We start from the raw sequence: 26,785 nt of genomic DNA, 5'->3' as shown, positions 1-26,785 counted from the left end.
GAAAACCAAGAGTGACCATATGGTTATTCCCCAATCACCCTTGGCATGCTTGGGGTGAATCACAATAATAAATGCACACAATAATTTCTGAATAAGTAAATACTTCCAAAATTGAGGGATGGCTGGGCATATACTATAAATGAAAATGTTGCCAGTCTTTTAAGACATTCAACACAAAGAATTGTGTAATCAAGCCAATGACCTACAACTAGAATGTGTATTAGTGTTCAGCAGCTGCTTTATCACTTCTTTTGATCTTTTTCTAAAGAAAGCAGTAAATTTCATTTTAGAAAACTTAAATCCTAAAATAACATATTCAATGATAAAGAACTTATTTTATTAAGTTAATGTTTTTACAATATGCAGAGTTTTCTTAACATTATATATTTCAAGGATTTTAAGGTTATTATGATTGTTGAAAAATTTGTTTTCATTGGAAAATCTGAACAAGAATGATTTGATAATAGGTTAACAACTTAAGATAGCATAATACAAAGATTTTTTTCATTCCCAATCAGACAATTTTCATTGTAATTACTTTCATACAGCTCTAAAATTTATAAATGAGGAACCAATAGAAAGAAGAAAGATTAATCTTTCAAATAGTTATCATTTCATTCTTACATAATTATTACATTCTAAGGATTCATTTATTTTTGTGGATACCAATTTTTGTGGATTGAGGAAAAATTGTATTTTCATTGATATAAGATTCCTATGTTTTCCAAGGTCTGTGAGCATACAAGCCTATGGAAAATACATAAAAATGTTAAAAATTATCATTTAAGGCAACTTAGTTAACAAGTTGACTGAAGATTTCGACCATTATGGCTTATTTGTAGACCTTGTCTTGCTGATCATTTGTGCTATAAAATGTTTCTACAAATCTATTACAGTTTTCAAGATAATAGGCAATAATGAGGAAAAATGGGGAAAATAATCATTAAAGGGCAATAACTTCAATAAGGAGTCGATTAAATGATTTCGGTTATGTTGACTTATTTGTAGATCTTGTTTCGTTGATTATTTTTGCTTTTCTATCTATCTATTATAGTTTTTAGGATATTATAGGATTATACGCATTTTTTCTAGAGGCTATTGATGTGTAAACTGGGGCGATTAACTCACAAACTGAATAAAAGTTTCGGACTTTTATGTGAAGTTTGTGAGTAATCGACCCAGTTTACACATCAATAACCTCTAGAAAAAATGTGTTTAATCCTTATAATTCTTAACCCAAACATTTGCAATTTTTTCTTGACAATTGTTTGTTCATTAGCTACTATTTACCATCAAATGCACCGTTAATTGACATGTCGTAACTAAGGAGTTAGCCGCCATGTTGACATTCTAAAATCCATAAATGTTCGATTAATGCAATAGAATCTAAAATGAAATAACACCTACCTAAAAAACTTCATTTAAATGAGATATTATACGAATTTAAAGCATACAAGTAACGGAATAATCTTCAGCTAGAGAGTTTTTATTCGTATGACGTCATGTTTGCAATGATGTTAATGCGCCAAGATCATTCATGAAATTTCGTGGAATTTTATTTATTTTGATGTTATACATTTTCCTATCTTAAATGCATGATTATTTCTTTTTTGTTATGCATTAGAATAGAAATAAAAGTTATGTATATGTTTTTTAATCTCAATTTGCTTGGAACCCCTGGATCCCATGCAATGTGTATCACGAATGAATAGATCACAGTGAAGGTTACGAAAGTTAAGTTTAGACAACATGGTCTATGGAAGTGTAAACCAAGGGAAAACATTCTAACAGACCAATCCGATTCAAATATTTGTAGATATGCAAATCATATAAGATTATTAGGCAATAATGCAAAAAATTGGTAACAGTGTCATTAAAGGGCAATAATTCCAATAAGAAGTCATCTGATGATTTTGGTCAAAACTTTAAAAAAAAATCGTAAAATCTGTCATTTAAGTGCAATAGCTCCTGTAAGAAATCGTCTGACAGTTTTGACTTTAACAGACAATAGGAAGAGCTTTACATTGTGAACATTTTTGCCCCTGTTAGATTTTCTCTATCTAGCCGTTTTCAAAATAAGAGGCAAAACTTGCATTTTACACCAATGTTTTATTTTAGCCATGTCCGCCATCTTGGTTGACAGGAGGGGTCATCGGACACATTTTGTAAACTAGATACCATTATTATGATTGTGGCCAAGTCTGGTTAAATTTGGCCCAGTGGTTTCAGAGGAGAAGATTTTTGTAAAAGTAAATGGACGACAACGACAACGGACCACGGATGCCAAGTGGTGAGAAAAGTTCACTTGGCCTTTCCGCCAGGTGAGCTTATAAAAGGAAGGAGATGTGGTACGATTGCCAATGAGGCAATTATCCACTAAAGTCCATATAACATGCATATAAGCAACTATAGCTCACTGTACAGCCTTCAACAATGAGCAAAATGCATACCATCAGCTATTAAAGGCCTAGACATGACAAAAAGTGTAACAATTAAAACCAGAAAACCAACAAGCTGATTTAAGTTTGTTACGTAAGTAAATGCCAGAACTTTTTTATGGTACAACATGTATTGTTTATTACTGTTATACACTTTTGTTTTTGTAATCTCTTAATTTATACCAAATTATATCATTATATGGTTTTCCTGTATTAATTTTATTGTATATTTCATAATTCCAGTAGCTAATGAAGATTTAAAGAGGGGTAAATTGAGATCCCATAAGTAAGTTCTCAAAATCTTTTTTTCCCTGGTTGTCCTTGAAGAAAATCTGCTGGTCACCACTATTAATTTCTTTTGAAAAAATACCATAATTGTGTTGGTCCTTTGCAAAATTTGGTGGTCAAAACCTTCGGACCACCACTTTTGGAGATCTTTGAAACTAGTTTTACCCTGCCACAAGTTCATGTGCCTGTCCAAAATCAGGAATCTCAGCAGAGGTTGTCTTTATTCATATCATTTAGGAAACTTGGTTTTGATGGTCTATGATAACTTTAAAATAAGACTCAAGATGATTAACATTTTGACATATTGTATTATTGTATTATAGTCACACGATCTCTTGATGTCATTTGGATTTTTGTGTTGTTCAGTTGCTATTGAAGCATACCTTACAACCTTTTTTTTCATCATTATATATCTATTTCAATTATTGCAAGGATCACTCACCACAGGGTATTTAAGGGTGGAGCTCCTCAACCCTTATATTTTTAGCAACACCTTGGGATTTCCAGTATCATTCTTGATTATCTCAACGAAAGAAACCTTGAGTTTAGAAATTATATGAGATAAGTTTGGAAATTTTTGATAAGTATGATTTTAAAAGACTTTTATAAAGTTTTGTGATTTTTTTTTTGTCACAATATTAAAGGTACATTACATTTTGTACCAGTACGTACATAAATTAGATGTGTGGTTAAAGTATTGCCAAAGGTATAAAATTTACAAATCTTTCTTTTTTTTAAAGCCAATAAAAATAAATCTATGATCTATGAAGATGATGCCGCATGTTTCATTTTGATTTCCAAGGAGATTTTTATAACTGGTACATATGAAAGTATTGTCAAAGGTATATAATTTACAAATCTTTCTTTTTTTTAAAGCTAATAAAAATAAATCTATGATCTATGAAGATGATGCCGCATGTTTCATTTTGATTTCCAAGGAGATTTTTATAACTGGTACATATGAAACAAAGTCAGCTTTTGAAGACCACATCATATTTGACCTCACATCTTTTATATAGATCAATTACTATGGCTAAGAAATAAGTAGAAAACTGATTGAAACTGACATTATAAAATCAGTTCCAGAGAGCCACTTAAGTTGTAATGTAATTTTTACACATCAATATCATAAAAGTGAATTAGACATAACTCATTTTGACATAAATGATTGAATATTGAAAAAGCTTTGCAACATGACACAAATTTAATTGCAGTTCAGAATCATTTGATTATTCAATATGCTTAATGTAATAACGCTATCTTTTTCAGTCAAATTAATCTGTTTTACAAAAAACGCCTAAAAATTGTTATTTTTTTTTATCCTGTAATTGTTTTGATTTTGTGAAAAGTGCAAAACAACAAAAAGCCCTAGTTAATTGCATCTACTTTGATTATTCCCATTTGGTCGAATTGTGACCTTGGCTTTTTGGTTAAAAACTTAAGTGGTTAATTTTAATACAATGAACAAATTAAAATATCACCAAGTTTGAAAAATACTGAACATCACTTTGCAGACCTTTAAAACTTTATGCAAATGAGAAGGTACATGTAACATAAGAGAAATTATCCGGACCCTAAATTTCCCAAAATATTGAAATTCTTCAATCCTGTCTATTCTATGTTATCTTTTTTTTCAAATGAATAAAAAATATTCTGGGAACTTTAGTACAGAAATATCAGTTGTGATGTCACTATGGACTTGTCTAGCTATAAATTTTAGATCAAAGGATGTTAAAATGGCCATATTTGACCTACAGTGACCATTTTCCATAGTTTTCAGAAAAATATGATATGAGCCAAGGTCTTATCCAAAAAGATATTTCACCCAATTTCCATATTTGGATATTAAAGAAATCTTGGTTAAGGCCTTGGCTTATATTTACATCTAAAAGACAAGATCTTAAAATGAGACATTTTTTTGCAAATTTACAGATTATGCAAAGATTAAAGACCTATTAAAAAGCTATAAAATATATAAGTCATATTCAAAAATATAAAAACTAATATTTGACAGATGAATGTATTGTAAACATCTGGAGAATATTATTTAATAGATTTATAATACTTTTTTTCATAATGGACCAAATAATAGTGGCATTGAGTTGGTGTAAAAAAACTCATACAGAAATAGTTAAAAAAAAGACAATAAAAACAAATAAAGGTCAAAATACTGATAAGAAACTGCCTAATTATTTGCCAAAAGAGCACATGACTTGGGGTTTAACTGGAAAACTCCCATTAACCAATATCTTGAAATGACAGTAACAAACCTGCATTGTACAGCTATCAGTCAAGATAATTCTACTACCAGAAAACTAGATCACAAAGAATTGGAATGTTTAAAGGGTAATAATCCATAAATTGACACATCAGGAGATTCTCAAGTTGAGAGAGATAAGAGCATGGAAATTCTAATCAATTTTGTTGTAAATTCTGTAAATTTATAAATTATTACGTGCATCTAATATTGCAATTTCAACATGACAGACCAAAGTGAGAATAATTGTTGCAATTACAGGAAAATCTGCATACAAACATAATGTGTCAGATTTTAGAATGCAAGTTCTTGTTATTGCGGTACTCACCCAGTCGCCATATTTGCAAAACTAAAAATCTCACAATAATTTCTGAATTTACAGTAGGAGGTATAAACCCCTTAGGGTGTATCTAATTTTAACAGTATTATAATGGTTAAAAGGTTAATGCAAAATGATAGATTTTCAATAATTTAGAAGGGGGCTCTTTCAGCTATTTGACCTTATTTTATGGTTAAGTATAATATGATACTTAATTGTATCTGATTTATATGATCTTTATGGGCCCTGTAGTTTGGATACTAAATACAGGTTATCCAATGTCATTTAATGGTATCATGCATGGTGTAAAAAATGATTATCAAAAATACTGACACTATACTTTTATGGATAAGGCAACATAAGATGCATCCTATGTCCATTAAGTTATTAACACTGTATAGACACTATAATAATTGCAAATTTGGTCAAATCATGACAAATTGTAGCTGCTGCAAAACTATCTTTTGAGATGGTGATACCTATAGGTATTGTTGTAACTAAATAATACAATCAATACAATACTTTATTCTCTAAAAAAACAATATAATCAAAGGTATAGATGGTAAATAGTCTATTTTCCAATTACCAATTTCATTCTGTTATTACACACTTTTAAACATTCAAATGTTTCTCTTTGCCACTACATGTATAAGACTGGTTCTATACAGTACCAAACACAATGAGCTATGGGCTGCATTGCTGCCCATACAAAGCACGATACATTTAGGTTGAAAGTGTAACGTATAGGTGTTAAAAGCCAATTTTAAATGACTGAAAAGCTTTAAAAAAAAACTTACAGATAAACACATACCATACACAGATGAATTTGCTATATCAAGCTCTTCATTTTCAATGAATATTCATGTCGCTCCTAAGGGAAATAACTCACACAAAAGCATCTCTAATTACAGGGTCAATCAAAGAATTGGCACATTAGACTTTTCCTTTCTTTTACCATTCCTTCAATCTTTCTTTCAATTTCTATAACTTGTATAACATGCACACTAAAATAAGTTGTATTTTCAGAAACCTAAATTATTCATCTTGTTCACCTCTTTTTTTTTTAAACAATTTTTGCATTTTTTAAGTTACTCTGGTTTTTTTGGGGGGTGAATTTTAGTCTGAAAAACTAACATTAACTATGCTCTTTATCAACGCCTTCTTTTCAATTTCAATCTTCATCCTATCTAGTAAAATTTTACCTCTTACTGATCATTTATATTTTTGTAATAAAAATAAGCTCTTACCTTTGTAGTTTTCCAAATGATACAAACAGATTATCTACGTTCAGTAAAACACCTGTAAAACCAATGAAAAAACAACACCATGTATCACATCATCTAACCCCAATATTAAAGAGCTAAAATGAAACTAATTATTCTGATTGTAGTATTGTACATTCCTGTACGAAATGGGACGCCCGTAAATGACACGGAAACCAGGCGTAGAAATCATACTTTATCAGGGCGTCATTGTAGTGTTTACGGAATGCATGTCCAGGCGTCAACCAGGCGTAAACCAGGCGGAAACCAAGCGTAACTGAGGCGGAAACCAGGCGTAAAATTAGGCGTAATATTTAAATGAGTACGCCTGGTCCACAGAAAACCAGGCGTTATATGCAAATGAGTACGCCTGGTCAATAAAAAAAACAGGCGTAATATCCTTACATAATACTACACTTATTTTAAATCAGTGTATTACCCTAGCTGTGTACTTTTGTGTATTTGATACAAACTTCTGTACTATTGCTTAAATTTCTCATTGTTTGACATGAAACTTGAAATATTAACTATTAATTGAAGAAGCTATATAAATAAATACATACATGTATTGGACAGACACTGGCTCAAATAAGTTTAAGTTTAAATTAGAATTATGGCAATTAATTCTACCTGAAATAAAACCAGCATTTTAACTAAGTTTTTTTTGAAAATTAATGTCATTTGAACCAAAATATCAATGATAATACTGCAATTTAACTTAATGTGAAAGATTTTAATGTTATCATCCAAGGATGAAGGTTTTCAGAATTCAAAATTACTGTTAAAAAATAAAACTTAGTTACTCACATAATTATCTTTTACCATGTATATTACTTTCCTTTTATTTCACAATTTTCATTAATCAATTTGATTCCATAATTCCAATTTCAAATTCTTCCAAATTATCCCTGAATATATAAAGCTGCCATAAGTCCAACTCTTGCAAAATAATACCAAAGAGCCAAATTTTGAAAAAAAAATCCCATGATCCTTTATCAACAAAGCATTATGGGTATTAAAATTTACGCCATTACAACAGTTTTACGCCCGTAGGAAAATTTACGCCTTGCTTATTTCAATTTACGCCAGGTTTACCATATTTTCTACGCCCGTAAGGACTACAAATTTACGTTTCCTGTTCCCTTACGCCTGGATCTGGTCACGTAACTACCACTTACGCCTGGTTTACGCCAGATTTCAAGGCGTAATACGCCTTATAATTTCGTACGGGTTACACTCTTCCACCTTACAACAGAGCCACAGTAATTATGTAAATTACTAATTATATCTTCATCCTATTTGTTCAACATCTCTGTTTATATGATGCTGAAATGATGTTTATTTCATTCGTAAAGTACTAATCACCGAGAACTCATCAACTTGAAATTAAACATCCCTGAAATTTGCAACTGTCATAATAAATTAAAATCTGTTTATTTAAACAGTATTTAGAAGTAGCTATTCTTTGAATTTTATATATTTGCAGTTAGATAAGTAATATATGAGGAGATTCAAATTGTATTTGATATAGATCATTTCACTCTATCTGACAGTTTCATGTGCACATTTCTCTTTGAAATTTGCAATTTTCTAATGAGAAAAGGCATAAAATTCTGTTTCAAATTAAGAAAATTCAAATAGTTTGAGCACATTAATGTTTCAAATATTTGTTTAACCCATCATTTCAGTCCAGTTATCTGATGAGTTAGACAGCTGTTTAAATGAAAAATGTATTCTAATCACTAATATTGTTTTGATTATGTTTATGAAGGAAGAAATTACATCATTAAAAATTCCAATCTATCTGTACTTTAGGTTACACATATACTCATGACTTCTCTATATTGCATGATCCATTTAGAGAAAAATTCATTATAAACTTAATCAAACTCTAACTGAAACATAACCATAATCATTATATTTATCAAGAAAATATAATAAAATATATCAAAGTTTAGGCTAAGTAATCAAATCTTAACTTACCTATAACAACACATGAACAAAATACAATGTAAATTTAAATTATAATTCTCTCTCATCACTGCACTGAAATATATTGAATTTCATTTTCAATCATTAAATTTTCCTACCTTTTCTTAACACAGATTTCACATTTAAACAGTTGTTATGATAATCAACTTTCTCCCAGGTTATTCCAAAATATGTCAAAATGATAGCGCTGTCTAATAAATTTTTCCTGATAAATTTCTTTTCCAGTGCCAATTTCTGAACAGATCTATACTAAATGTTAAGGCAAGCCTAACAAATGATCTTTCTATTTATCTGTATGAAGCTTCTGTGCACCAAGCTTAAACACATATGAAATTGAAAACTTGTACTATAACTCATTGTCAGGACTTAATATCTTTGATACAAGAAATGATTGCAAAGGTCTCTTTCACAATTGCCATTATTCATCTCTTGCTGTCTTTAATCATACTACTATGACATTTTTTTTCATTCATTTCACAAGTATTATTAACAATGGTAAAGATTTTCAAATGTTTTCAAGTTATCTGTTACGATTTAATTAGTGTTTTTTTTTTATTGTGGGCAGACGAGATTGTCATCTACGTGTTAGTACTTTAAGTATTGTCGTTTACAGAATCAAAGCAACATTATTGAATTTCAAATGTTGAGTTATGGCGTAACTCCTTCCTTTAATGGTGGCAAACTAAATCAATGGTTTGAACTGCAGCATTAATTAACCTGACTGTATTTGATGTTGTCATTATGATTCAGGATGTTTTAGCCTGCTATTTATATTTTCAAACTTATTCACAGTTCAATGATTACATATTGAATTTTAATATTTGAATCTTAATCATGAAATATGATTTTTCTGTTTTACAGTTAAACTAAGTTACAATTCTCCTTTTTGATCCACTTATACAATATATTCCAACAGTTGATTAGATTTATAATATAGCAGTTGAAATATACAGCACAAAAACAAATCATTTCTATAGAGACAAAATGTCAATAAATTAATAGTGTTTAGAACAATAAGTAGTTGTTTGTCAGCCCTAGTCTCAATAAGGCCACGATAAAAATATTCTGTGTTTCTGGTTCTCTCGCAATTCTTATACATGTATATTTTTCTGACTTGGCATATCATAATTTTATTCTTTTAGTGGAAATATGACAATTTCAGAATTTTTCATAATTCCACTTTTAATAATCTTATATTCTTTCATCACTTAATTGTTTAATGGTGATGAATCTTGCTGTTTAGTTTCTGTCTATCTGTTGCATTTTTTTTTAAGATCATAAGAAGGTAAAAACTTTAAAACTTCCCCTGCAAGGAATTCAAGAACTGTTCCAGAACTATGTTCTAGAACAGTTTATGAACATTAAATGGCCCTCTTCTAAGTTCAAGAACTAATTTAATGTATTGGTAAAGACCAATACCTTCAAAAAAATAGTCCATTGATGGTTGCATTGTTTTTCAATTTTGCTGTTTACAGTGTCTGTCATATGAATATTTTCAAGATAGATTTAATAAAATGCTCCGCTGGGCGCAGCTTGATACGACCGCAGAGGTTGAACCCTGAACAGTTGGGGCAAGTATGGACACAACATTCAAGCTTGATACAGCATTGAATTTGGATTGTGATTAAATATTTGACATAGGTTTCTGACACAGAATGAATGTGGTCTGAGAACTTTAAAAAATTTTAATTTACCTATTCAAACCATATCATTATTATTTGCTTTTATATATAAATCAGAAACAACCAATTTAAAAAGGAAAGTTTTAAGCAAAAAAAAAAATCCCTCTCCCAAATTTTTTTAGCCCCCTTATGATTCATCACCCCCAAACTCAATCCCAGCCTTCCCTTTGTGGTATGGTACCTTGCAGTACAATTTCAGAGAGATCCATACACTTGAACACAAGTTATTGTCTGGAAACTAGAAAAATGCTTGTTTTTAGGCCCCTTTTTGGCCCCAAATTCCTAAATGTTTAGAGCAATTACCCCCAAACTAAAACCCAGCTTTCCCTTTGTGATATGGAACCTTGTAGTACAATTTCATAAAGATCCATACACTTACACACAAGTTATTGTCCTGAAACTAGAAAAATGCTTGTTTTTTGCCCCTTTTTTGCCCCTTATTCCTAAAACTTTGAGGCAATTACCCCCAAAATCAATCCCAGCCTTCTCTTTGTGGTATGGTACCTTGCAGTACAATTTCAGAGAGATCCATACACTTGAACACAAGTTTTTGTCTGGAAACTAGAAAAATGCTTATTTTTGGCCCCTTATTCCTACACATTTTGGGCAATTATCCCCAAACTCAATTCCAGCTTTCCCCTTGTGATATGGAACCTTGTAGTACAATTTCAGAAAGATCCATACACTTACACACAAGTAATTATCATGAAACTAGAAAAATGCTTGTTTTTTTACCCCTTTTTGGCCCCTAATTCCTAAACATTTTGGGCAATTACCCCCAAACTCAATTCCAGCTTTCCCTTTGTGATATGGAACCTTGTAGTACAAACTCAGAAAGATCCATACACTTACACACAAGTTATTATCATGAAACTAGAAAAATGCTTGTTTTTTGCCCCTTTTTTGGCCCCTAATTCCTAAAATTTTGAGGCAATTACCCCCAAAATCAATCCCAGCATTCCCTTTGTGATATGGAATCTTGTGGTACAATGTCAGAGAGATCCATACACTTGAACACAAGTTATGTGTGGAAGTTACAAAAAAGCTTATTTTTGGCCCCTTTTTGGCCCCTAATTCCTTAACTGTTGGTACCATAACCTCCAAAATCAATCCCAACCTTCCTTTTGTGGTATTGAACCTTATGGTAAAATTTCATAGAGACCCATTCACTTAAACTAAAGTTAGAGTGCGAAAACCAATGTGTCTTCGGACGACGACGACGACGACGCCAACGTCATACCAATATACGACCACAAATTTTTTTGCGGTTGTATAAAAAGTCAAAAATGTTAAAACTGGTCAGAAACATCATTTTAAGGGCAATAACTCCTATAAGGTGTCAATCATTGTTTAAGTCATATTGACACATTTGTATAACAAGCATTGTTTATTAATTTTGCTGTTTACAGTTTCTGTCTATCAATATTTTTCAAGGTTTTAAATATTCAAAACTTTAAAAATGATCAAAAGCATCATTCAGGGGAAATAACTCATAAAAGAAGTCAATTAATTGTTTCAGTCATACTGATATATTTTTACATCATGCAATGCCAATTGTTTATGTTGTGTACAGCGTCTTACCTTTGTAATTTTCATAATAGGCAAAAATGCAATAGTTGGTCAAAAATTGTCAACTGAAGGCAATACAAGTAACTCCTATAAGAATTAAAGATAATAAATATGGTGGAAATGAGACTTCAATAAATCCTGGCATTCGATACAGATTTGTTTTATCTTTCTGTTATGATTTTTCAAGATATTAGACAATTAATAGTATATCATGTTCTATTTCTATCCATGGGGTCATGTTGATTGGTTGGTAGGGACAAAAAAAAACATAAACTATTGACCATTCAGGCAAAATCTCGTTGAAATAAGTCTAGTCGTTTCAGAAAATAACATAAACAAAATTACAATGTATATCATGATGATACATGTAAAAGACACCAAGTGAGGGCCATAACTCAATCGGGCTTGGTCAGCATAATAAAATTTCTTAAAGGAAGCATACTTACTCAGATTTATTTGGCCTAGTTCTAGCAGTACTGCATGGTCATCTTAAATGTGGAGAGATTGGCACTGAAAATACAAACATTTAAATTATAGTATATATGGTAATATGAGGACAAAGTCCTCAATAACAGTAGAAAAATAAAACAAAAAATCAATATAAAAATCGATATATTAATGAGCTAAAAAATCGTTCACTTATTTTTTCTAACATTTGCACTTCATTTGTACCCTTATCTGATGCACGAAGAATAATGATATGCGGATGTGGTAATTCCGTCGTTTAAGGTATAAATTATCATATTTCTAATTAAATAATACTTCTATATATGAAAAAACATTACCTGTTGCAGATAGTGTTTCTTTGTTAACATTGAAAATGACATCATAAATAAAATTCGTAACAGCAGGACCAACAATCAAAGTTTCCATATTTCAGTTACTTAATTATTTTGCCATGTGGTAAAGATCGAGGCATTTATTGTCAAGCCCTGAGTCACCAAGCTCTTCAGACGAATAAAATTTATAAAGTATTGTTTTTCATTTTTTTCATGAAGGGTATCTCAAAAGTTACAGATGGTTTTAAAATATAGTGTTTTAATTTTTATATTTTACCTTATGTCATAATTTGTAAAATGATGAAAAAAAATTTTGATGGCATAATAGTACATTGTTCTGTAGTTTAATTTTGGAAAAACGGGTGCCTCATATTAAAATTCAAATAAGCTTTATGCATCTATAGCTAATAAGCATAAGTAAAGGAAATTTTATGAGCAGATAATGTAGTTGTTTTCATCCTGCTCTTTTGGCTTAGGTGAGTAGTTGTCTCATTTGTAATCATACCAGATTTCCTTATTTTTATATTGATTAAACTAACAAGTAAAGAATTCACTGTAATCTTCAGACAGGGGTGTACTCCATACACAACTCCCTAAATCCCTAAAAAAAGAAATGTAATTTTTAATTTTTTGTCAAAATATGGTCCTCTGGTGCTCTAACTCCCAATTCTCAAGAGCTCCCCCTAGCACCACCCCCCCCCCCCCCCCCCCCCCAAATGAAATCCTAGATACATGCCTGATTATTGGGAGACACCAAGTGCAAGAAACCTTTAAATCTCTGTCATGCTGCAGCTGCTATATCTTGAAAGCATATATTGCTTTATTTTCATTATGGTCTTTTATGTTTCATCAGCATTAAAAGTTTTGATGTAAGCAGTTAAGAATACAGGATGAATTAAAATCATGTGTTCATCAACTTTTTCTGGCTTCATCATGTTTATATAAGATTTTCATATTTTTACTTCAATCAAAAGTATTTGCATGTGTGTTGCAGACGTTTAATTTTCAAAAGTATTTTTGATGATTTAACGTGGATTTGGAAGAACATGCAACTCTAAGTTATCTGTCAACTATATTTAATATGAGAACATATAACATTGTATGAATATCAATTCTGATTTACACTTTAAACCTGTGAACATGCAGAGTACCTAGATTGTTGACATGCAAGCTCACAAGGTATTAGTCCACAGGAAGATTTTAACCCACTAGGTTAAATTAATGAAAGAATTGCATAACCAGAGGTGCACTCATATGCATTTATGCATGCAATATGAATTTTCAGAGATCTGAGTTGAAAACTATGGGAGGGTTACAAAAAGATTACGAAATAAAAACCAACCCTTGACATAAGCATGCTACAACACAGTCAGGAGTTATACTCATACATGTAATTTTTATATAAACTTGTATAAGTAAATTTGTAAGATTACAATGACTTTTTCAAGGTTTTAAAAAAATACCATATGCTTTTCCAAAAACTTACTTATGCACTTTTCTTTTTAACAACCACTGTAATTCTTTTCTTTTTTTTTTTTTGGAATTCAAAGCATATTGTTTCAAACATTTTTTACTGGTTTGATAAGTTTTTTATAATTACATGTAACACATGATTAAGAGTTCAAATTTTTACCTCGAGAAATTTAGCCCTGTTGTCACTATCAAACTTTCTTTTGACCAATAAAACTTTGTTAAAGTTATTGATGGATTTTCTATTAAGTGACAAAGGTCCAAACAATCTTTGATAAAAAAAACTTTGACTGACTTTGATGGAATAGAATCTCATCCTATTTTTCTTAAAACAAAGATGGAATAGTCAATCTCATCATATTTTTCTTAAAACAAAGATGGAATAGAAGCTCCTCCTATTTTTCTTAATACAAAGATGGAATAGAATCTCATCCTATTTTTCTTAAAACAAAGATGGAATAGAAGCTCCTCCTATTTTTCTTAAAACAAAGATGGAATAGAATCTCATCCTATTTTTCTTCAAACAAAGATGGAATAGAAGCTCCTCCTATTTTTCTTCAAACAAAGATGGAATAGAATCTCATCATATTTTTCTTAAAACAAAGATGGAATAGAATCTCATCCTAATCTTTTTTTTTAACATGGAAGGACTTTGATGGGAGTCAGCCAATTACTGAAATTGATGTTGAATTCAAGAATGATACAATTTTGTTTACAAACTAGAGGCTCTAAAGAGCCTGTGTCGCTCACCTTGGTCTATGTGCATATTAAACAAAGGACACAGATGGATTCATGACAAAATTGTGTTTTGGTGATGGTGATGTGTTTGTAGATCTTACTTTACTGAACATTCTTGCTCCTTACTATTATCTCTACCTATAATGAACTTGGCCCGGTAGTTACAGTGGAAAATATTTTGTAAAAATTTACAAAAATTTACAAAATTTATGAAAATTGTAAAAAATTTACTATAAAGGGCAATAACTCCTTAAGGGGTCAATTGACAATTTTGGTCATGTTGACTTATTTGTAGATCTAACTTTGCTCTACATTATTGCTGTTTACAGTTTATCTCTATCTATATAATATTCAAGATAATAACCAAAAGCTGCAAAATTTTCTTAAAATTACCAGTTCAGGGGCAGCAACCCAACAACAGGTTGCCTGATTGGTCTGAAAATTTCAGGGCAGATAGATCTTGACCTAATGAACAATTTTATCCCATGTCAGATTTGCTCTAAATGCTTTGGTTTCAGAGATATAAGCCAAAAACTGCATTTTACCCTATGCACTATTTTTTAGCCATGTCGGCCATCTTGGTTCGCGGGCGGGGTCATTGGACACATTTTTTAAACTAGATACCCTAATGATGATTGTGGACAAGTTTGGTTAAATTTGTCTTAGTAGTTTCAGAGGAGAAGATTTTTGTAAAAGATTACAAAAATTTACGAAAAATGGTTAAAAATTGACTATAAAGGGCAATAACTCCTTAAGGGGTCAACTGACCTTTTGGTCAAGTTGACTTATTTGTAGATCTTACTTTGCTGAACATTATTGCTGTTTACAGTTTATCTCTATCTATAATAATATTCAAGATAATAACCAAAAACGGCAAAATTTCCTTAAAATTACCAATTCAGGGGGAGCAACCCAACAATGGGTTGTCTGATTCATCTGAAAATTTCAGGGCAGATATATCTTGACCTGATAAACTATTTTACCCCATGTCAGATTTGCTCTAAATGCTTTGGTTTCAGAGATATAAGCCAAAATCTACATTTTACCCCTATGTTCTATTTTTAACCATGGCGGCCATCTTGGTTGGTTGGCCGGGTCACCGGACACATTTTTTAAACTAGATACTTGAATGATGATTGTGTTTAAGTTTGGGTGCATTTGGCCCAGTAGTTTCATCAGAGAAGATTTTTGTAAAAGTTTACGGACGACGGTCGACGGACGCAAAGTGATGAGAAAAGCTCACTTGACCTTTCAGGTCAGGTGAGCTAAAAAAGCACATGTTTAAAGCAGTCAGAAAAGGAAAACTGAATGAAAATTGTTATGGAGAAGGGACATGACAGAGAATAGATTGAATTGGGTGAGGACAAAGAATTGGGCGAGGACAAAGAAGTGTAAAACTAATCTGCATGTAAGAAAACAACAAACATGAAATATTCAATTTCTAAATTGACTCCTCAAAATGGAAATGCACAGAAGAGACAGTCATATTCTTTGATCTATATTGGAGCCATTTTACTTTTAAACTTTGAATTCTCCAATTTTCTTTGACCAATGACAAAAAAAGGTTTCCCTGTAAAGCAACAATAGATGACTTTGACCAAGCTATCATGTTCAAAGTTTCCTTTCACCAAATCTTTTATGGAAATCTTTGAAAGTAATAACAATCGGCTTAAACAAAGAAATCTGCTGCCACAGATGTTAAGTAACTCAACAAGTCCTTCAAAAATTGCTCCTCTAAGGCTAATGTAAATAAGCAGTATTTTGAAAACTTAACAGACAAATGAGATTGTTCATGCAATTATACTTGATGGATAGTTCAGGCAACTATAACAGACAGACAATTAAACACTCTGTTGTTAGACGTTAGAGCAATGTCAAGATAATTTAAAGAAGAGAAGAAAATATGACTTTTTTACTTTAATACATAAGTAAAAAATAAATGGAGAATGTGTCCGTGGGACACAGATAATGCCGCCGCTTGCATATAACTTTATGAAGGGACATAACTCAAGAACAGTAAAAGTGATGCCACCCAATCTGAATTTTGTGGTAATAAGCATTGTGTACCAGTTTCATAACATTTGATTGAGACAAACTTAAGTTAGAGAACAGAAACGAAAAATTCAGCAATTTTTTCATTTGTAAAGGGGCATAACTCTAGAACGGTAAAAATGATGCCACCAAAATTCAAAGTTGATCTTTGTTTGGGGTTATAAGCATTGTGTATATGTTTCAAAATATTTGGTTGAGGCAAAATAAAGTTAGAGAACAGAAACTTATTTTGAAACATACAGACGGAGGTACGTACCACTGGACAGACGTACAGACGGACAAGGGTAACACTTAATGCCCCCTCCATTGCAGCGGGGGCATAAAAAAAAAATCTGCATTCTATGGGAGTTAACTGTACCTGTCCAGTAAATAAGAAAATAAATACAAGTTTACACCAGACAGCCAGAAAAGCATCACAGCTGTTAAATTCATTGAATGATTTTATGACAACTTTATCAGTAGACCAATCAATAGAGTCTTAGTTCATTCATTTTCTATCATAATTATATAATTCTTTTCTTCTCATTTAATATTCCTTTGACCAACAAAAGTTGAAACAATTGGATTTGGCTTAGCATTTCCTGGTGATTATTGATTATAAGTAGAATAATAAACAGCTGTGCCAAGAGTGCATAATAACCTTTATTGTGCATATTGAAATTCTTGCAAAAATAAAATGGGATACTGTAAATTCAGAAATTATTGCGAGGTTTTTATTAATGCGAATAATGCGACTACTTGAGTATTGCAATAATAAGAACTCGCATTCTGATAATCAAATACATATATCTGTTCGTAGCTTTTCCTAAAATCGCAATAATTAAACTCACATTTTTGTTAATTCTTCAAGAATCGCAATAATAAATGCACGCAATAATTTTTGAATTTACAGTATTTAGAAGGCATTTAATCAGAAGCAAATAAAATAGCTGTGCAGAAAAGCATGCATGAGGATATCCTTAGACATATAAATATTTTGTCAAATATGACTGTTAAAAGTCTAATGAGACCAGAATATTTTCAAAATCAAAAGCCAGTTAACAGTCATGATCATCATTCCCAACAATAGTGTAAAGTTTGTAAAAATTTGGTCCAAGCATACAGCTAGTGCATGAAATTAAATAAAAAATGCCTTTTATTAATCTGATGGTCAAAGTCTCATAACTCTGGGTTAACATATCACAAATTTTATTTGAGGTAACATCGTCTTATATAAATTATTAGTTCCAACAATCATGTAAAATTTCCAGTAAATCAATCCAAGCAAACTCAAGTTATGGTATAACATGTAAAAAATTTACTTAAAGCTGATAAGAAAATCTGTTTTTTTTATTGATATATGTATATATTGATTATTGATCAGGTTAGTTGCCTAGTTTGGGATCAATTATAAATCTAATTCAGGTTTTTACAAGTTCCATCTTTTTCATTTGTTTTTATTTTTTAGTGTTTTTTTAGTGTTCCTTGTTTCTAACATTGTTTGTTTTATTTGTCCCTGGATTAACCGATTTGTCTCCGGCAGCAAGTCTGGTTTCCCCGCCTCAGGACTGATGCATTGGTTTTCTAATTTTTGTCTCGCCCAAGACGAAAGTTGCAGAAGCAAGACTTTTGTGTCCTACATCCCATCATTGGTGTAAACAACATTTAAGTTTTTTCAGACATCAAGAAATTGGTCAGGACATCATGGAATTTTACAGAAAAGTCTTCATGAGTGTCCGGAGCAAATTCTTAAAATATTCTTATATTTTTTCATATGTAACTTTCTTTTTTTTTAAATTTAAATTTAGATACAGTAACCATGGTAACAGTCTGGGTTGAAGTGTTTTATACAATTTTAACCTTTAAAGAATTTTATAAAACTGAAACAGAAGCTTTATTAAGCTTTAATTAAGAGATAACATCTGAAAAAAACAATTTTTCTTTATTGTTTTATTTTTGACTGATAAATGGAAGAAGTCAACATTACGGCAAGACATACTAAGGGTTCCAAAGAGCCCTTTATAATATTTTCATTTCTTAATATTATTTCATTTGCTCCTGACTGAAAGATGTTTTAATTTTCAAATTGATCAAGTATATGATTAGAAAGCGACCTTATTATTACTTCCTGAAAATGTTCAAGACTATCTCCGAAACTATCAAGTGATAGATTGATAGTTATTTGTTTTAAGTCCAGTGCCAAATTCAGTGATTAATAGGTAGTTAATTTTTTTGATATTTTCCTTGAAAGTATCAAAGACAAAAGCAAGTAAAGGTTATCATATATTTTTTCTTTCAGAATAACAAATTTGTTTTAGTTATTAATTAATTAACTCCACACTTGGATAATATCCGTTGGCGTTGAGGAGGTGTTCCATAATTGGAAGGATATACATATAGAACATGTAGAAGAAGATTAAAATTTCTCTTATCATATGTTGGTACACTTTACTCACACCATTTAATATTTTATGAAAAATTACATATAATGTTCCCAATATCTTCATACTTCAAACATACCTTCATCCTGAATATCATGAAATACTTGCCACTGGACTTTAACCAAGCAACTAGCAATAAACCAAACATTCCTAATGTAATGTAATAAACATCCAAATAATCATAAATTATAGAACTAGGAATTTCTTCTTTCGTTTTGATTTTAATCTCATTCAGTGTGTAAACGGTGTATTCAAACATAGATGATAGAAAAAGACGACATGAAAAGCGGGGACAAGGAATAACCTCCCTCCCCTGAATCCCTTACCAAAACACCAAGGGTGCTGAAACATTTCCAGTGACCACCCAACCCCTTAGTGGTGGGGTAGGGTCGTGTGGCACTGTCAACCAACTCCATCCAGCTAGGGAGTCAAAATTATGACTATTCATTTTCATTTTGCCGCATCTTTTTATTTCAGACTCAAGTCTGGAATTGATTCGTTACTTTTCCGGAATGCAACTCCACTTCTTTGTGGAAACTTCCTATGGATAGGAATACCTTTAATATTAGGGAATTTTTTTAAGAAAAAGAAATAGTTTTTTATGGTTGTGTTTTATTTCAACAATATATGTACATCACACTATGTAGTAACTGTTATTTAAATTGTACAGCTGATAAAGTTGAGGATGAGCGTCATTTTTTAATCACTGAATGCTCACTTTATAATAATTTCCTCCCATATTTTTAGCACTTGTCAGAACTTTGATAATTTAGAAGAATCTTCCAATTTTTTTTTGGATGTTAACACAAGAAAACTTAAAGTACTACTAGTATTATGGAAAACAAATGGTGATTTTATTGGTAGTTCTTTTTGACTAATTAAAAGTTGATACTGTTATTTAATATCAATGTGTTTTTTTGTTTGTTTTTATTTTGTTTTGGCTCTGACTGTGACTACTATAATGTGTTATACATGTAGTAGTCTCAGGCTCTGATCATGGTGATTCTGACTGAGGCTTATGGTGATATTTATATTATATTGTAATGTCTTATTGTTGACTCAATTACTTCAATCATTGTATCTGATTTATATGCTCTTTATGGGCCCTGTAATTTTGGAAAAATAAATTATTCTATTCTATTAGGTATACGTCTCTGGTATTTACATGTGTGGGTTTTATGTATGGTTAAATCAATAGCTAGGGGGGGGGGGGGAGAACACAATCAGTAAAGTTACTGTTAAATTTACACAATTTAAGGAGAAAATGTGTGTTATGTATGTACTATCAAATAAAATGTGGCTAAAGGAGTAACAATTTCAAAATGCTATAGAATTCTGAAAATAGCATTTATGTAAAGGATATAATTTTTCTATTTTATTCAAGAACACGAAAAAAATAAATATTTAAATTATTTACAGTTTAAATCATAGCCGTAATTGAAATAAATCAGTGCAGAGTTGACACAGACATTTTCACTTTAGTGGCGACAATGGAGATTTCAATTGGAAAAGTCATTAAATCAAAAGTCTGAAATGAGTTAACCCGACTAGGCCAGTCGTTATATTCCGAATCACTGTCAATCGGTACATCTAGAGGACACTGACCCACATGCAGATTAATCATTAGAGTTAGAAATGAGTCGATTTCAAATTGAAAAGATACACTCGACTTTAGAATTTGACAAATAATTTTGGTTTAAAACTGTTTATTTTGAGATGTCACCGGTAAAAGTTTTACTCTTTTAATGACTTTTCAAAAAGATATATGGAATAGAAATGTTTACTCCAAAGAAATTAATGGAGGTGGTGCGTTTCTTTTATTGCTGAGTATATATAAGCACCATCTCAGAATCCTTTTATAAATAAGGTTATAATCAGAGTAGAATTTAACCCCTCTCCCTTATGGATATACTTATATGGTTAACGCATAGCCTTTTACAAGTCTAACTCTTAATATTGCGTTGGTGCCCCCTTTTTTTTAAATGATCCTGGATCCGCACCTGATAATTATTGAATCTTTTAAACAAACACAGATTTTCTATAGTGAATCAAAGATTTTTTAAACAAATATATGGAATGCACGTCAGCGATACATTATCGAAACAGGTTATACTCTCACCAGGTTTCATTTGAAAATATGTATGCGTACCAGAACTAAAATCTCTTTTTTCAGGTTCTAAACATGAACCAAAGGGACCCTGCGAACAACACCTGGGAACCTGATACATTTGTCGTGCCACAACAGTTCTCTTTTCCTCAATTGTGGCATTACCGAATGAAACTTCACAACAAGTTTGTGTAACACGACTGGTGCAACATATGAAGCAGGACTCTGCCTACCCCTCTGAATCACCTGGGACCACCCGGTTAATTTTCGGTGGGGTTCGTGTTGTTCAGTCTTAAGTGTTTTGTGTAGTGTATTGTAGACTGCTATTTGTCTTTTCGTTGTTTTTTTGTTTGTTTTTCTTTTTGCTATGATTATGCCCACCACTCTTCAACTCATGAGTTTTTATTCTCCCTATAGTATCTTTCGACTTTATTGGTAAATAGGACGATGTAAACTATATTTTGGCAAAGTATGAACAAAGTATATCGTTTTTAACTTCTGCTCCTGTATACCTTTTCGTGAGTATATGGGATATTATTAGAACATTGTGCATGTTTTGAAAAGTGGTACTTGATACACCAGTGACCGGACTCCCAATAGAAAATCCATGGCAATATTTTAGATATATATATATATGAAGACTGGATTCATGAAAAAAATAATTTTTAGATTCTGTAATTACATTCCTGGTGTAACAAAACCATTGTACACATATTTATTCTGAGTTAAGACTCCCCGTGTATATTATGTATCATTGAAAAATGTGTTTACATTTTAAATCTAGATAAATTCTCTATGCTCTCTCCGTGCATATCAAGCAACCACAGTCTCCACATAGAGAGGCTTATAAGAAAGAAAGCCTGATGAGCATAGAACATTAGTACAATCTAGATCAGAGATAATTCGTAAATTATTTCTGTTTGCTTACGATCAGTTGAGATGCATTTTCTGCTCATAACTCCAGTATACAACCAGTATCTCGATTATATATACCTGGAAAATTCCCTCGCTCAAAATATTGAATGAAATAAATTAATTGGTATGGATCATGTCAAATACAAATAATCTGTTTGTTTTAATTTTATGTGACTTCTTTGACTACAATTTTTAACTGAGAAGGTCAAATTCACCGTTTAATATATGATTTCATTTATTGTTTTACCTTATTTTGTTAGATAGTTAAGAGATTTCAGAGTTTAATACATTTATAACACATATATTTCTGTATCTCTTTTCCTAAACAAATCTTACCATTTTAATTGACCGTAAGTTATACGAAATCATGAATGTTCATGACTTACGAGCATTTTTGCTCTTCAAATGTTTTGTGAAATTGTCAGCTGAATACTAGTATTTAGGATAAAATTAGAGTTATCCCTCTTTATATAGCTGGCTATCCTTCAGAGTTTTATGTTTTCTATCTTTTTTCTTAATTTTATGTTTCACCTTGTAATGAGCCCTGTGACCAGACTTAATGAACATTAATATTTTGGAGCTTGTAAATTAGGATATCATCCATTTACCAAAAAAAAATTTAACAAAAAAAGGCAAATGTAAACATTACAAATGCATTTTATGTATGTCGAATAGCATTTTATGTATGCCGAATAGCATTTTCAGTATAATGATCAAGTGTATGCAGTGACCTACTCTGTTATTAATGTTTGTAACTAATTGTGGAGTGTCAAACATAGTTCAGAAGTTTTGGAAAAGCATCGTTCCTTAATTTACTAGATTATCGCCATTCATAGACAAAATATGACAGAACTTCAGCTAAAAAAGAAATGTTCTTTCGATAAATTTTGAAGAATTACATCTATTGTAGTCGTTCCAATTAGTTTTCCTAATGATTACTTTTTTGCTTGATAATATATATATATAAATAAAGAGATGCAATATGTTCATTATTTAGGTAAAGTATGCCATCAAGTGTTTGGTATTTCCCACTTAATTGCATTTTTGTTCCTTTCTTTTTATGGATCTCGTTTTTTGGCATAACTTCATACAGGGTCATGTTCAGTTGATGTATATACATTGTAAGTCTTCAATTACAACAGAACAACAGGAAACATGGAATCCATATTATACTAGACTTTCGATAAGGCATTTACTATGTACCCGGCACAAGAACTTCTAAAATTGTAAACTCAGTAGATATGGAGTACATACAAACAAACAAAATTACTGAACAGAACACACCAAAAATGCATTGTTTTCTCAGATCCCAATCCAGAACATATTCACTATAATCCAGCTTTATCTAGAATACTTTAAAGGATAAAGATATTATATACATCAGACCAAGTTAGATAATTTATAGATACTATTAGGGGGTGGGGTATTCGCTTTAATCACTGCATGACATTTGTGCGGTGTGTCAATCCAACGTGTCCACGTAACATATCAAGACAGTTTCATATTCAGTTGATACATGTATGTCATCAGTCTACTGTTTAGTTGATTTGTGTAATATAAAACAAGGAGATGTGGTAGGATTGCCAATAAAATAAGGAGATGTGGTAGGATTGCTAATGAAACAAGGAGGTATGGTAGGATTGCTAATAAAATAAGGAGATGTGGTAGGATTGCCAATGAAACAAGGAGATGTGGTAGGATTGCCAATGAAACAAGAAGTTGTGGTAGGATTGCCAATGAAACAAGGAGATGTGCTATAGGATTGCCAATGAAACAACTATAAACTCATCACCGGGTTTGTACTAACTTGATGAGCAACACGACGGGTGCCACATGTGGAGCAGGATCTGCTTACACTTCTGGTGCATCTGAGATCACCCCCAGTTTTTGGTGGGGTTCGTGTTGCTCAGTCTTTAGTTTTCTATGTTGTGTTTTATGTACTGTTTATGTCTGTTGGTCTTTTTCTGTTTTTTTGCAATGGCGTTGTCAGTATATTTTCGACTTATGAGTTTGAATGTCCCTTTGGTATCTTTTGCCTCTCTTCTAAAAAATGAAAATAAACTGGTCGAGTAAGATTAAGAATTGGTTGAGTATTGTTCAAACATTGAAAAATGGTAAAGAACAGGTCGAGAATGGGTTTAGACTGTTTCAGACTGATCGAGTACTAGTTAAGATTTTTAAGTATGATCCAGATTAGGGTCGAGTATGGTTAAGATTTTGGGGTCAAGTAATTTCCAGTAAAGTTCAGACGTTTTTGGAATGGTCGAGTAAGAATCAGTACAGTCGAGTACAAATACTGCTCATTTCAGACTTTTACTGGCTTGTAGTGTATATTTGCTATAATCCAATTTTTTCGTCTTGTTAGAAAGCTGTCTCCTTGGCATTCATACCACATCTCCTTATTGAATATTGCTAGCTATTGTTAGCGAAATGAACACAAAGAATATTAACAAAAGATATAACAAGATAACAATCATTTTAAAATTAAGAAAGTTACAGAAAATACCTAATCTGTAAATAAGAAAGAAAGCAAACACAGATGAAATAATTAAAAGAAAACGCGAATGAAATATTTTTTTATAAATTGAAAATGAGTCTTTATTCAAACCCAATAAATAATTTTACAAGTTATGCAAATGCAGATTGTACAGTCCCTGTAACGTAAAAGTTAACACTTTTTTCATTCGGGAATCGTACGTACAACGATCGGGAATCGTTCGTATAGAGTTCGGTCATCGTTCGTACATCATTCGTATAGCGTCCGTACAACGTTCGTTCAGCGTTCGTTCATCGTTCGTTCATCGTATGGTAAATGTCATCGTTTAGGGTTTTGTATATCTTATGGTTTATGGTATCGTTAAGCGTTTTATTTGTCGTATGGTACATGGTATGGTTTAGCGTTCAGCGTTTCGTTTATCGTATGGTATATGATATCATTAAGCGTTTCATCGATCGTATGGTATATCGTTTTGTTAAGCGTCTGATATATATTAGGGTTTCATTTCAGAAAGATATTTCAATTATTATTTTGAGTTAAAATAATTAAATATAAAAAAGATGCGGGTTTAAAAAAAAACATTTATTAGTTTGGATTTATTGAAAGTTGGTTGCGTACTGTATATATATACCAAAAAACCAAACGGATGCCCCCACTTTGGCAAGTTTAGTTTTTTTTACCGCCAGCCGTATAAGAACACCTTTTATTTATATCCTTTGGACTATATTAGATTTGAAAGATTGGATTGGAAACATTTCACTTGTTAATTATATATATATTTTATTATATATTTTGTTTCATACTAATTGTTTCATACGTTTAGCAATGCAATAAACTTACTTTAAATGTACTATAACTTAATGTAGATTTCAAACTGTATACCATTTCTTACCGATAGAAAAAAAAAATCTGCAACTTAAATCATTATGAAATACCCTGCTATATAAAACGAAGGGGGGAAAATATTTCCTTCCATCACATTTTGACATGAATACACTGTAACATGAGACCAAATACCGCGAAATAAGTCTCTCTCTTCCTCTCTCTCTCCTCCACCAAATTTTTCCTTGAAACAGTAAATTATATATATAATGTTCTATAAATGAGGCTTTATATGAGATACACGTTTTATATCTAAATGTATTTAAAAAAAGACGAGACATCCATGGTATTTGTTCCCCTCAATGTCAGAGTCTGATATAAACCGAAAATTGCCAGGGATATATATAAATTCGTTGAAGACTTCTATGGTACCAGCGTCGCTTGTGATTCCTGCTGTCGGTGTTAAAATTGTTATTTTGACTGTAAAAAGTGCTTAACTCCATGTATGCGTAAAATACAGAATTAAAAAAAATAAATCTGCCGTTTTTTATATTTCTTTGTTTTAGAGGTAAGCTTCTGGCCAAGTTTCACCAGTTTTAACGCCAATCATTTACCTTAAATAACCAATCAATTGTATTCTAAAAGTTGTTGATTTGTTCTTTGTGCGAATACATGAAATATTTGTCACTGGACGTTATGCATGCAATCGATGATTAAATACAAATCTACAGTATTTATAAACATACTGCAATTGTATATATGAAAGAGACTAAATAATATGATTTTTTTTACGCATATTTGAAGGATCGAAATAATCAGTTCTACAAATGGTTGTTATTGAAAGACTTAAAATTTTACAAATATCACATGCCTCTATGAAATTTCATATCGACGCACCAAACTATTTCCTTTAATCGTGCATAGCTCATTTTCCGATTCGCTTAAGGTTTTTAACGATTTTCTTACTTGTTCATTACATTCTAAAATTAAAATCCTACACAAATTGCCAAAACTTTTATTCTCAGGCTAGACAGCGTAAAAGATGAATACTGATTTGTTAGTGTACACACGGTGTTTTGAAGGCCGATATCCAATTTCGCTGAAAAAGAATTAATTTCCGCCGCAACTTAATTACGCCAATTCTTTTTTTTTTTTTTTTTTGCATTACTTTATATAAA

The 26,785-nt window shown here is 31.3% G+C and overlaps 1 protein-coding gene across 1 annotated transcript in view; it reads right to left on the bottom strand.

The window, feature by feature from the left end:
- Positions 1-8,773, bottom strand: part of LOC127715071 (solute carrier family 4 member 11-like) — a 71,065-nt gene extending 62,292 nt beyond the window's left edge. The window contains exons 1-2 of the mRNA XM_052221098.1: positions 8,655-8,773; positions 6,550-6,601 (exon numbers count right to left, since the gene is read on the bottom strand). The gene's annotated coding sequence lies outside the window, so the exon portion shown is untranslated. The remainder of the gene's footprint in view (positions 1-6,549; positions 6,602-8,654) is intronic.
- Between the last annotated feature and the right edge of the window lie 18,012 nt (positions 8,774-26,785).

The sequence above is a fragment of the Mytilus californianus genome, unplaced genomic scaffold, assembly GCF_021869535.1.
Source record: "Mytilus californianus isolate M0D057914Y unplaced genomic scaffold, xbMytCali1.0.p SCAF_9, whole genome shotgun sequence".
Lineage (NCBI taxonomy): Eukaryota > Metazoa > Mollusca > Bivalvia > Mytilida > Mytilidae > Mytilus > Mytilus californianus.
Note: the sequence above shows the minus strand (reverse complement) of the source record. Positions and strands in the feature narration are given on the sequence as shown.